This window comes from Mandrillus leucophaeus, unplaced genomic scaffold, assembly GCF_000951045.1.
Source record: "Mandrillus leucophaeus isolate KB7577 unplaced genomic scaffold, Mleu.le_1.0 Scaffold498, whole genome shotgun sequence".
Lineage (NCBI taxonomy): Eukaryota > Metazoa > Chordata > Mammalia > Primates > Cercopithecidae > Mandrillus > Mandrillus leucophaeus.
This window is the reverse complement of record NW_012105342.1, coordinates 266,891-276,976: the sequence shown is the minus strand read 5'-3', so window position 1 is coordinate 276,976 and position 10,086 is coordinate 266,891. Positions and strand designations below refer to the sequence as shown.

At 39.0% G+C, this 10,086-nt stretch overlaps 1 protein-coding gene across 1 annotated transcript in view; it reads right to left on the bottom strand.

Annotated features, from left to right (window-relative positions):
- TJP1 (tight junction protein 1) overlaps window positions 1–4,792 on the bottom strand; it is a 263,802-nt gene extending 259,010 nt beyond the window's left edge. The window contains exon 1 of the mRNA XM_011995773.1: window positions 4,665–4,792. The gene's annotated coding sequence lies outside the window, so the exon portion shown is untranslated. The remainder of the gene's footprint in view (window positions 1–4,664) is intronic.
- Between the last annotated feature and the right edge of the window lie 5,294 nt (window positions 4,793–10,086).

Genomic DNA, 10,086 nt, shown 5'->3' with positions numbered 1-10,086 from the left:
GTAACACTCCAAATAATATCTTCTCACATATTTTGCCCCCTAATGACAAAAACTCCTCTAAAGCTTTTGAAACATGTATCACTTTTGCCTAGTGATTATCAGTGATGACTGAATCCTCTGTCACTCAAAGTTAAGGGAACATCACCATAAATTATTAATTGGATCATTGTTTCTATTTACTGTGCACAAAACTTTTTGTTTTTCTGCTGGCAGAGAGATAAGCTGCAATCTAGATTTACATCCACAAAACAGGAAATAAACTGCCTAAGTTTATGTTATAGAATACCTTCCTCCCAAACAGAATGAACTTCACCCAACTGGCTCCATTCCCCTATTTTAGGAAGCAGGTTTGATAAGAGAAGCTGCAAAATTTCAAGCCATTTGCTAAATTTTTAAATTATCACTTAAATTTTTAAATGATCACTTCTTTGACTACACACTTAGAATCCAAGAGAAAGGAAGGGGCAGAATTAAAAAATGCAACCTGATTTGCAACCTAAACAGGCAATAACACCAAAGTGAAACGAAACAGCTAAGAATGTAAACATCATTCACTAAATCTAAAGACAAAAGGTCACTTTTCTTTTTCATATGGATTGTTATATGTCTATCACCCCAAGGGGGAAAAAAAGAAGAACCTGCCATCTGGTTTAGACACCATTTTACTCATTAAAACATTGAAGAAGGGCTCAGGTTTTCCAGGCAAAACACATACACAGAACAGAACTGTCGAGCCCAGGCTATGCCTGAGAGAATTTTACCAAGCATCTCTGGGACACTGCCTCAAGGAACCAGGGAGACCGGATGGATTCCAGTCCCCGCCAGTAAACTAGGATGCCAATCAATTATCCTGTAGGCTTACAAAATGAACTAGAATGCCCATCCCATTTAATCCCCACAGAGAAAGCTGAAACAATCACTTCTCCCCAGGAGTGAAATGGCATCATTCTGATGGTGCCCGGGACCAAAGCCAACAGGCTCAGCTGGATCCTGAGGCCTCTCAGCCAGAAACTGGGACCAGGAAACTACAGCAAGTGCATCTCTTGCTCCACTTGCTATGTTTTTCTAAAAGCAATAAAAGTTGTATATTTTTCTCAGACAAATTTGGAAAAAATTAAAAGTAAAACATAAAAATAGAAATATTCTGTTGGTTATACAAATTTGATATGTATATATGCCAGGAGATTATTAGCTAAGTCCAAGTTTTCCTATTTCAAGGTTCTCTATTTACTTTGGCAGTCATAGGGAGTCATACATTTAATCAGAATTTTTAAATAAAATTTTTAAATAGTGTGTAAAGTTTTCATAGTTGTTTGAACTGTAAGAACATTTACAAAGAGGTAACTATGGTGGCTAAGGTACTTCCTAAAGGAAATAAAGATTTCTATTTCTACGTAATTAGAAGTCATTACAGATCCTTTACCAAATACCTTCCCTGCAGACTTCCATGGCTAAGATTTTAAATTGGTCCTACATGATTATATTACAAAGTCAACTTCCTTAGAAAAACAATTCTGAACACCTTTCATCTTCGATGAAACCCTTTTCGAACCCATGTTTTTTTTCAAAAGTGTAGCCTCCCTTCTTTCTTTCAAAAAAGAAGAATTTTTTTTTTTTTGCGACCAAGTCTCTCTCTGTCATCCAGACTGGAGTGCAGTGGCACAATCTTGGTTCACTGCAACCTCCATCTCCTGAGTTCGAGCAATTCTCCTGCCTCAGCCTCCTGAGTAGCTGTGATTACAGACGTCTGCCACCACACCCAGCTAATTTTTGTCTTTTTAATAGAGACGGGGTTTCGCCATGTTGGCCAGGCTGGTCTCGAGCTCCTGACCTCAGGTGATCCACCCACCTTGGCCTCCCAAAGTGCTGGGATTACAGACATGAGCCACCATGCCTGGCCAAAAAGACAGAATCTTTAAAGTGTAGGGAAAAAATGTTTTTTGCCCCATGCCAGAGATGCTATATGCCCCTACATATTTTGGATATTACAGTATTAATTGCCATATCTTATGGTAGAAAGTGGGAGGAGCCAAGCTGTTAAGCTCTTCTTTTTATTTATTTTTTTATTGCTTGGAAAATCAGTTATTGCTTTTCTAAAAATGAAACATGCTCATTGTAAAAGCTTCTAACAATCTAAAAACATGCAGAGTAAGATACAGTAAATATAAATTGTTGCTCCACCACAAATGACCACAAAAACCTGAGAGAGAAAATGAACACAAGTTGCAAAAAACTCAAATGAATTGCAGAAATTAGACTTCATTAACATATTCCCACTGCTGAGGGATGGAATGCCAGCACACCAAGTCCATGGCTTTTCAATGCACTCCTCAGAAGCAGAAAACTGAAATTTAAAACAACATCGTCCACGAAGCCAAGTGAACCATTACACCAGAACATACAGCTCCTCCCCGGAATAAGCCTTCTATGAACCTCAACTTTTCCTCTCTTTCAATATCAATGTCAAAATGCCTTCCCTTCAGGGATACTAAGACATTTCACTTTTGAGATAGAGTCAAATAGAAAACCAGCAAAAAGAAAGAAAGTAATTCTGCACCTGGGTAGCAGTATTTTTTTCCTTGCTTGGAGGGTGTACTAACTTCAACCAGCTCAATTCTTTCATGAAGCGAAGCAGACAATAAACTCTCAATAATTTAAAAACATATTTATTATGATAAAAAGGTAACTCTATTTGTCATTTCTATTTGTGGAAAACTGAAGGCAATCTTTTTCTCTGTAAAGCTTTTTGTCTGTTACATTCCAAAAACATTATAATCTCTCCCCCAACCAGAATGATTCTGTTTATGCAAAGAAACATATTTTATGACATGCAAAATTAATTATATGATTATGCTTCAGTAATGACAATGTTTTACACAATAGAAAAAAGCTGATAAAATTTAAATTTCCATTTTTATACTCCAACAAATAATTTAAATTTGTTTCTTGATGAATTCAATGTTTCACTTTCGAAAAGCAGTTCACTTCATTTTGAAGTACATTTACATTTTCTTTAGTTACTTTAACTGTTAGGTCTACTCAGCAAGAATTTACTGTCTTTTTATTCTTTTTCTGTTCTTGGTTAAATGTCTTCTGATAGGTCACATTTTACCTATTTATATCTTATGTCATAAAGCATTCAAGAACATTTTAAAGTAAAATGCTTGAATAAAATTATTTTAGTAAAAATGAAAAAATAAATGTAAAAATGCATGTAAAATAAATGTAAACAAATAAAAATAAATGTAAAAATACAGGTAAAAAAAAAAAAAAATAGAGTACTGGCCGGACACGGTGGCTCGAACCTGTAATCCCAGCACTTTAGGAGGCCGAGGCGGGTGGATCACAAGGTCAGGAGTTTGAGACCAGCCTGGCCAAGATGGTGAAACCCTGTCTCTACTAAAAATACAAAAAATTAGCCAGGCGTTGTGGCCGGCACCTGTAATCCCAGCTACTCAGGAGGCTGAAGCAGGAGAATCGCTTGAACCCGGGAAGCGGAGGTTGCAGTGAGCTGAGATTGTGGCTCTGCACTCCAGCTTGGGCGACAGAGCAAAAAAAAAAAAAAAAAAAAAGAGTAAATAATAGAGTATTCACATTTACTGAGCTTTTATTTTCAGCAGTTACAGGTAAGAGATGAAAGAGACAGAATTTAGTTTCATATTTTGATACCATTTTTTGAAACAATGGCGAATGGTACCTTTATCATTCAAAATTTTTCAAAACTCAAAAAGGACAGAAATGAACATATCAGGTCTACCAAATAACCTAAACATTCATTAATTTACCATTGAACCTTATGATACATTAATTGAAATAAAACCTTTTTACAAAGAAAATTCTAGTGTTTGTTTTACAAATTGGCATTACAGTTTCTTTTTTATTCAAGTGGGGCCTGAAAGTGCCAGTGTTCCTCCAAAAACATGCATGAATTTACCACATTCCCATATGAGAAATAATAATGTGTCAAATATGACCATTAATGTAACCACTTAGAATAAAAGAAAGTGCCAGGAGTTCAAGACCAGCCAGAGCAATATAGTGAGACCCCATTTCTACAAAATATTAAAAAATTAGCCAGGCATAGTGGCACACACCTATAATCCCAACTACTTGGGAGGCTGATGTGGGAGGATCACTTGAACCCAGGTGTTCAATACTGCAGTGAGCCATGACTGCACCACTGCCCTCCATTCGGGGCAACAGAAGGAGACCCTGGCTCTTAAAAAAAAAAAAAAAGAATAGAAAGAAAGCACCACCATTAACTGAATTGGGATCTGTCCTAATAATATCAGAGTAGTTATTGTCTGGCACTTGGGGTTAATCAGACACTTAAGTCTCTACTTATACTAACATGTGGATTTGTGATTTTATAAGATATTCCCATTAATACTCTATTGAACTTAAATCAATTTTTCTTGTGGAGTTCACGAAGCATTTCTCTATCTTCTCTTTGTATCAGAATCATCATTATGAACCATTTTATAAATGTATCATATCCATGCTAGTTAAGAAAACATTCTGGTTGGCAACCTGTTGGGTAAACCACTTCCAGAATTAAAAAATGCCTGCCACAAAATAAGTCTGTTGCACTTTTATGACAATAATAAAATAAAAACTTTCATACTCTTTGAAAAAATAAGAAAAGCATTGATCAGTCCACTTACAGTGAGCTCGCAGAAATCGATGCTATCAAGGCTTTTGCTTCTGTGTAATCTCCCTTTAATTCGTCTTAAAGAGGGTTTTCCTTGGCTGACACTAGAAGTAGCACCATTAGGATTTTCAGAGGATGGGGTTACCCTGCAAGAAAGAAAAAAATTATTAAAAAGACAGGTTTACAGGTGAACACATTTCTCAAGTTTCAGGTAAGCATTTACTCAAGGGAAGCTTTGGAAATGTCACACTCCTTTTTCCAGCCAAAAAGTTAAGAACCACAGTGGAGCTACATTCTATCAGATACCCTTTCTAAGTATTTCTTAGCTAGTTTAGACATCCTGACAGGGTTCAAATAGTACAACATTACGATTCATTAGGCTGTGGGTGGTGGCTCACACCTTGTAATCTCAGCACTTTGAGTGGCCCAGGCAGGAGGATCACTTGAGCCCAGGGGTTTGAGACCAGCCTGGGCGATACAGGGAGACGCTGTCTCTACATATATACACACAAATAAAAAAATTAGCCTGGCCTGGTGGTGCATGTCCGTGGTCCTGGCTGCTTGGAAGGCTGAGGTGGGAGGATTGCTTGGGCCTGGGAGGTCAAGGCTACAGTGAGCCACCACTGCACTCCAGCCTGAGAGACAACAGTAAGACCCTGTCTCATTAATAAGGTTTTTAAAAAAAAAGATTCATTAAATATCAATCCTACAACCTTTGAAGAAGCCATTAATATTACACTGAAGTTTCCCAGGTAAATTGCAGGTATCTGCTTCCTTCTGGGCGGGTATTTATTCAGCACTCACACCCAGTACAAGTGAGCTATCATTGTGTCCGTCACAGATACTGTTCAGAATGGTTTTGTTAAGCATGAAAATAACATAAATCTAAACATGATAGCCAACACTTAATTCAGCATAATTATGGAATCACAAAAACATAGACAACAAGAAGCAGTAAACAGGCCGGCGCGGTGGCTCACGTCTGTAATCCCAGCACTTCGGAAGGCCGAGGCGGGCAGATCATGAGGTCAGGAGTTCAAGACCATCCTGGCTAACACGGTGAAACCCCGTCTCTACTAAAAATACAAAAAAAATTAGCTGGGTGTGGTGGCGGGTGCCTGTAGTTCCAGCTACTCGGGAGGCTGAGGCAGGAGAATGGCGTGAACCTGGGAGGTAGAGCTTGCAGTAAGCTGAGATCATGCCACTGCACTCCATTCTGGGCGACAGAGCGAGACTCCATCTCAAAATAAATAAATAAAATAAAATAAAAAGTAGTAGTAAATAATCTAAGCCATCTATAAAGTGCACACTGGAATACATGTTCATACATATACATATAGACACAGTAAATATCATAAAATAGACTAGATATGGCTACAGTTTAGAATAAAAGTAATACATCCATATAGTTAAAACATTTGAAGAGCATAAAAAGATATAAAAATGGAAAGTAAAAGCTGCCCTTTTCCCCCTCATCCCAAACCCCTGTATCTTTTCCAAAACCAACCACTATTAACAGTTCTTTGTATTGTATAATCTCCCAGACAAATGCTCATGCTTATATAAAGATGTGTTTATTTCCTTTTGAAATTTTTTTAGTGAGGTGGCCAAATTGCGTGTATTGTTCTGTACCTTGTATTTTTCACTTAATATATCTTAACGTTCTTCCCATAATAATCCATACGGAACCATTTCACTCTCTTCAATGGCTAAAGGGTATCCCATAATATAGATGTAATATAATTTGTTCAACTACTCCCCTACTAATAGGCATTTAGTTTGTTTTCATATGTTTGTTATCAAACCATACAGTGATGAACATCCTTGGCAACATCTCTGGGTACAAATGCATTATTTAGTTAGGAAAGATTCCTCAAAGTAGAAATGCAGTCAGAGATGGGAGTTTTCTAAATGCTGATAGATAATACCGTTCCAAAAAGCTTTACAAATGTACACTTCCATCAACAGTATATGAGAATATCCATTTGGGGGAGTCCTTAAATACAAGGGCAACTTCATCACTTCATTATTTTATCACTCAACTTCTCCATGTCCTTCATGATATTTTTGTCTGTTGAACTGCTGATTCTGTATAAAGGACTATTATAGAATTTCCCACCATGAACATGGATTTGTCAATTAATCCATGTCTTTTAGTTTTTGTTTTTATATTTCTATTATTTTTTATTAGATGCCTTGATGTTTATGACACATATCTTCTTAGGGATTTAATCCTTTATCATATAAAAAGACTATACCAATTAAAGATTTTACCTTAAATGCTATTTTGTCTGATAATTTTCCCCATCTACAATTTTATATTAATCCTTTCCTGATTTATCTTGTGTTTTCAAGTGTTCCAAGTCTCTCTCTCTTTTCAGTTTTTTTTTTTGAGACGGAGTCTCGCTCTGTCGCCCAGCCTGGAGTGCAGTGGCGCAATCTCGGCTCACTGCAAGCTCCACCTCCCAGGTTCATGCCATTCTCCTGCCTCAGCCTTCCGACTAGCTGGGACTACAGGTGCCCGCCACTATGCCCGGCTAATTTTTTTGTATTGTTAGTAGAGACAGGGTTTCACCGTGTTAGCCAGGATGGTCTCGATCTCCTGACCTCGTGATCTGCCCACCTCAGCCTCCCAAAGTGCCGGGATTACAGGCGTGAGCCACCGCGCCCAGCCTGTATCTGGTATTTTTTTTAATTAATGCAATATTCTCATGCGTCTTTCCAAAAATAACCTTTTCTTTTTTTTTTTTCTGAAAATAACCATCTAGTTTTTTCCATTTTCTCAGGGATTAGTTCTTCTGTGTTTTAATTTGGTAATTCTCTGGGTACCAGCTTTCTTGAACTGTTTGGTGATTTAATATCTACCTACATTGGTATTGGAAAACACCCATTTCCCCACTGCGACTACTGTGGCCTGCCTTCAGTAACTCTGGCAGAGAGATGGGATACATACGCTGCCAGGTCTGTGAGGCAGCTTCGTTTGTAAGTCAGCAGCTACCTCTAGGACAGCCCTGCCTCTCCGACCCCAGCGTTCCAGAGAACTGCAGGGTTCTTCTCTCAACAGATCTATCCCTATCTACTAGTCACATTTCAGAGAGTCCTCAAAAATACCGGTCCACTGATGACATTCTTTACTGTTTACTCAGACCATTAGCCATTTTGTTGTAGCTTTAAAAATCAATCTTCTTCTTTCATTGAATTTCTAGTGTGTCTTCCTTTCAATTGGCCTCCCAAAGTAAAATTTTTACTGGTGCCACTTTCATGATTCTCAGGATAAAAAGAAACATTGTATAGCTTTGTTCTCTTCTCTGCAGGGTAAGAGCTCCCATGAAAACAATGAGCTTTATTCAAAAGAGGACATATGGGAAAGAAAAATAGTTATAAAACAATATACAAATCAACTCTTTATTTCTCTCACTTTATTTTGATAGCGCTGGTAGGTATGATCATATTTTAGAAAATTAATGCAAACATTTAATGTAAATAAATAAATCTGCCTAGCGTTTTTCATAAGTTTTCTCTCATTTGACTTAGAAAGGCATCACTATTCTCCCTTTATGCCAAATCTAGAAGCCTAAAAGAGCCTGTAATAAAAATTTATATCTACCAAATTTTATAAATGGCAGATAGCAAAGAAATTTATCAGGGTTAACTCAATGTAATACTAAATCCAGTGAAAAATTAAAACAGAAAAATAAAATGACCATAAATATAACTAGAAGAATAGATCCACTGCCCTCCCTACCAGGATCATAATAAAAACATGCCTGTAATACCAGCACTTTGGGAGGCTGAGACAGGAGGATCTCTTGAGCCCAGAAGTTTGAGACCAACTTGGGCAACATAGAGAGACCCTGTCTCTAAAACCAATACAAAAAATTCGCCAGGCGGGATGGCACATGCCTGTGATCCCAACTACTTGGGAGGCTGAGGTGGGAAGATCACGTAAGCCCAGGAGGTTGAGGTTACAGTGAGCAGTGATCACACCACTGCACTCCAGTCTGGGCAATGCAGTGAGACCACGTCTCAATATATATGTCTGTGTGTGTGTGTGTGTGTGTGTGTGTGTGTGTGTGTGTGTATTTGGGCCCACCCTCTCTTTCCACTTCCTATCCCCACCCGATGAACACATACCACAGGCCTGGCCCCTGGAGGCAGTCCCCCACTTGCCCTGCCCATTTCCCTTCTCTTCACCTGACACTGCTAGAACAGGTCTGGACTGCACTGCAGCCTTCACCATCATAGCTCCCGAGGTAAGGGAGGAGACATTCCCTCAGAGGCTCCAGGATATGTCTCAAAATATATGTGTATATATATGTAATAATCACTAGCGCTAAACTGGTATACACCAGGTGAAAATCAGCTCTGGACCCAACCTGCCCACAGACTCCACAGGGAGATGGTATCTTGTCTAAGAATTTAGCCAGGCTTCTACAGAGTAACTTTAGTAACTTTAAAGTTTTGACCAGATCTTTGGGAAGCTGAAGTAAACTGTTAAAAGGCATACGGCTCAATAATGACCACCCCCACTTTGTTTGGTGTGGAATAAAGAAAAGAAAAAATAATGATCTAGATAATAATGTAGAATATTAACCCTGGTGTAAGTAGAAGTGTTCTTGTAGGAATAGGTGAATTTTAGACATTGCTTCTCTTTTGTTTATTACTGTCTTTAAGAATATTTGTCTTGGGGAGGAGTATGTGTGTGTTTTATTTTTTTCTGGACACTCACAAGAACACAGTTGCATATCTATAACTCACATGAGAAGAGCTATACAAAGAGCCCACCAAGGACAGTTCCATTTGACGTGGAGTATAAATTATTTTAATCCCCTGGTACCACTCTTCCCCAGCCATGATGGTGCAGATCTGAGCTGAGTAACTCAGACTGTGGGGATGATTCCCCACATATTTAGGGGAATGGCCCTTGATGACAGGGAAATAAAGTTAGGAACTGACGTATAAGCACCTTGCACATTTCCCCTTGACCTATAGGAAAATCAATATTTAGCTTACAGGGAGGCTTTACTTTTCCTAGTTCTTAATTCCATTTTATCCTCCCTAGAGGGAAGCTGGGGAGAAAATTCCTGCCTCTCTCCATCCCCTTTGTAACTTCCCTCATGAGGGTGTGCTTCCCTTGTGGGCATGGCTGACATGCATCAAAGGCAGAAGCCCAGGGCCCACCCTCTCTTTCCACTTCCTACCCCCACCCGCCGAACACACACCACAGGCCTGGCCCCTGGAGGCAGTCCCCCACTTGCTCTGCCCATTTCCCTTCTCTTCACCTGACACTGCTAGAACAGGTCTGGTCTGCACTGCAGCCTCTACCGTCATAGCTCCCGAGGTAAGGGAGGAGGCATCCCCTCAGAGGCTCCAGCACAGCTTCCTAGACAGGCCCTCATTTGGGTGATAGCCAGCACCTGCCCCAATATTATTAA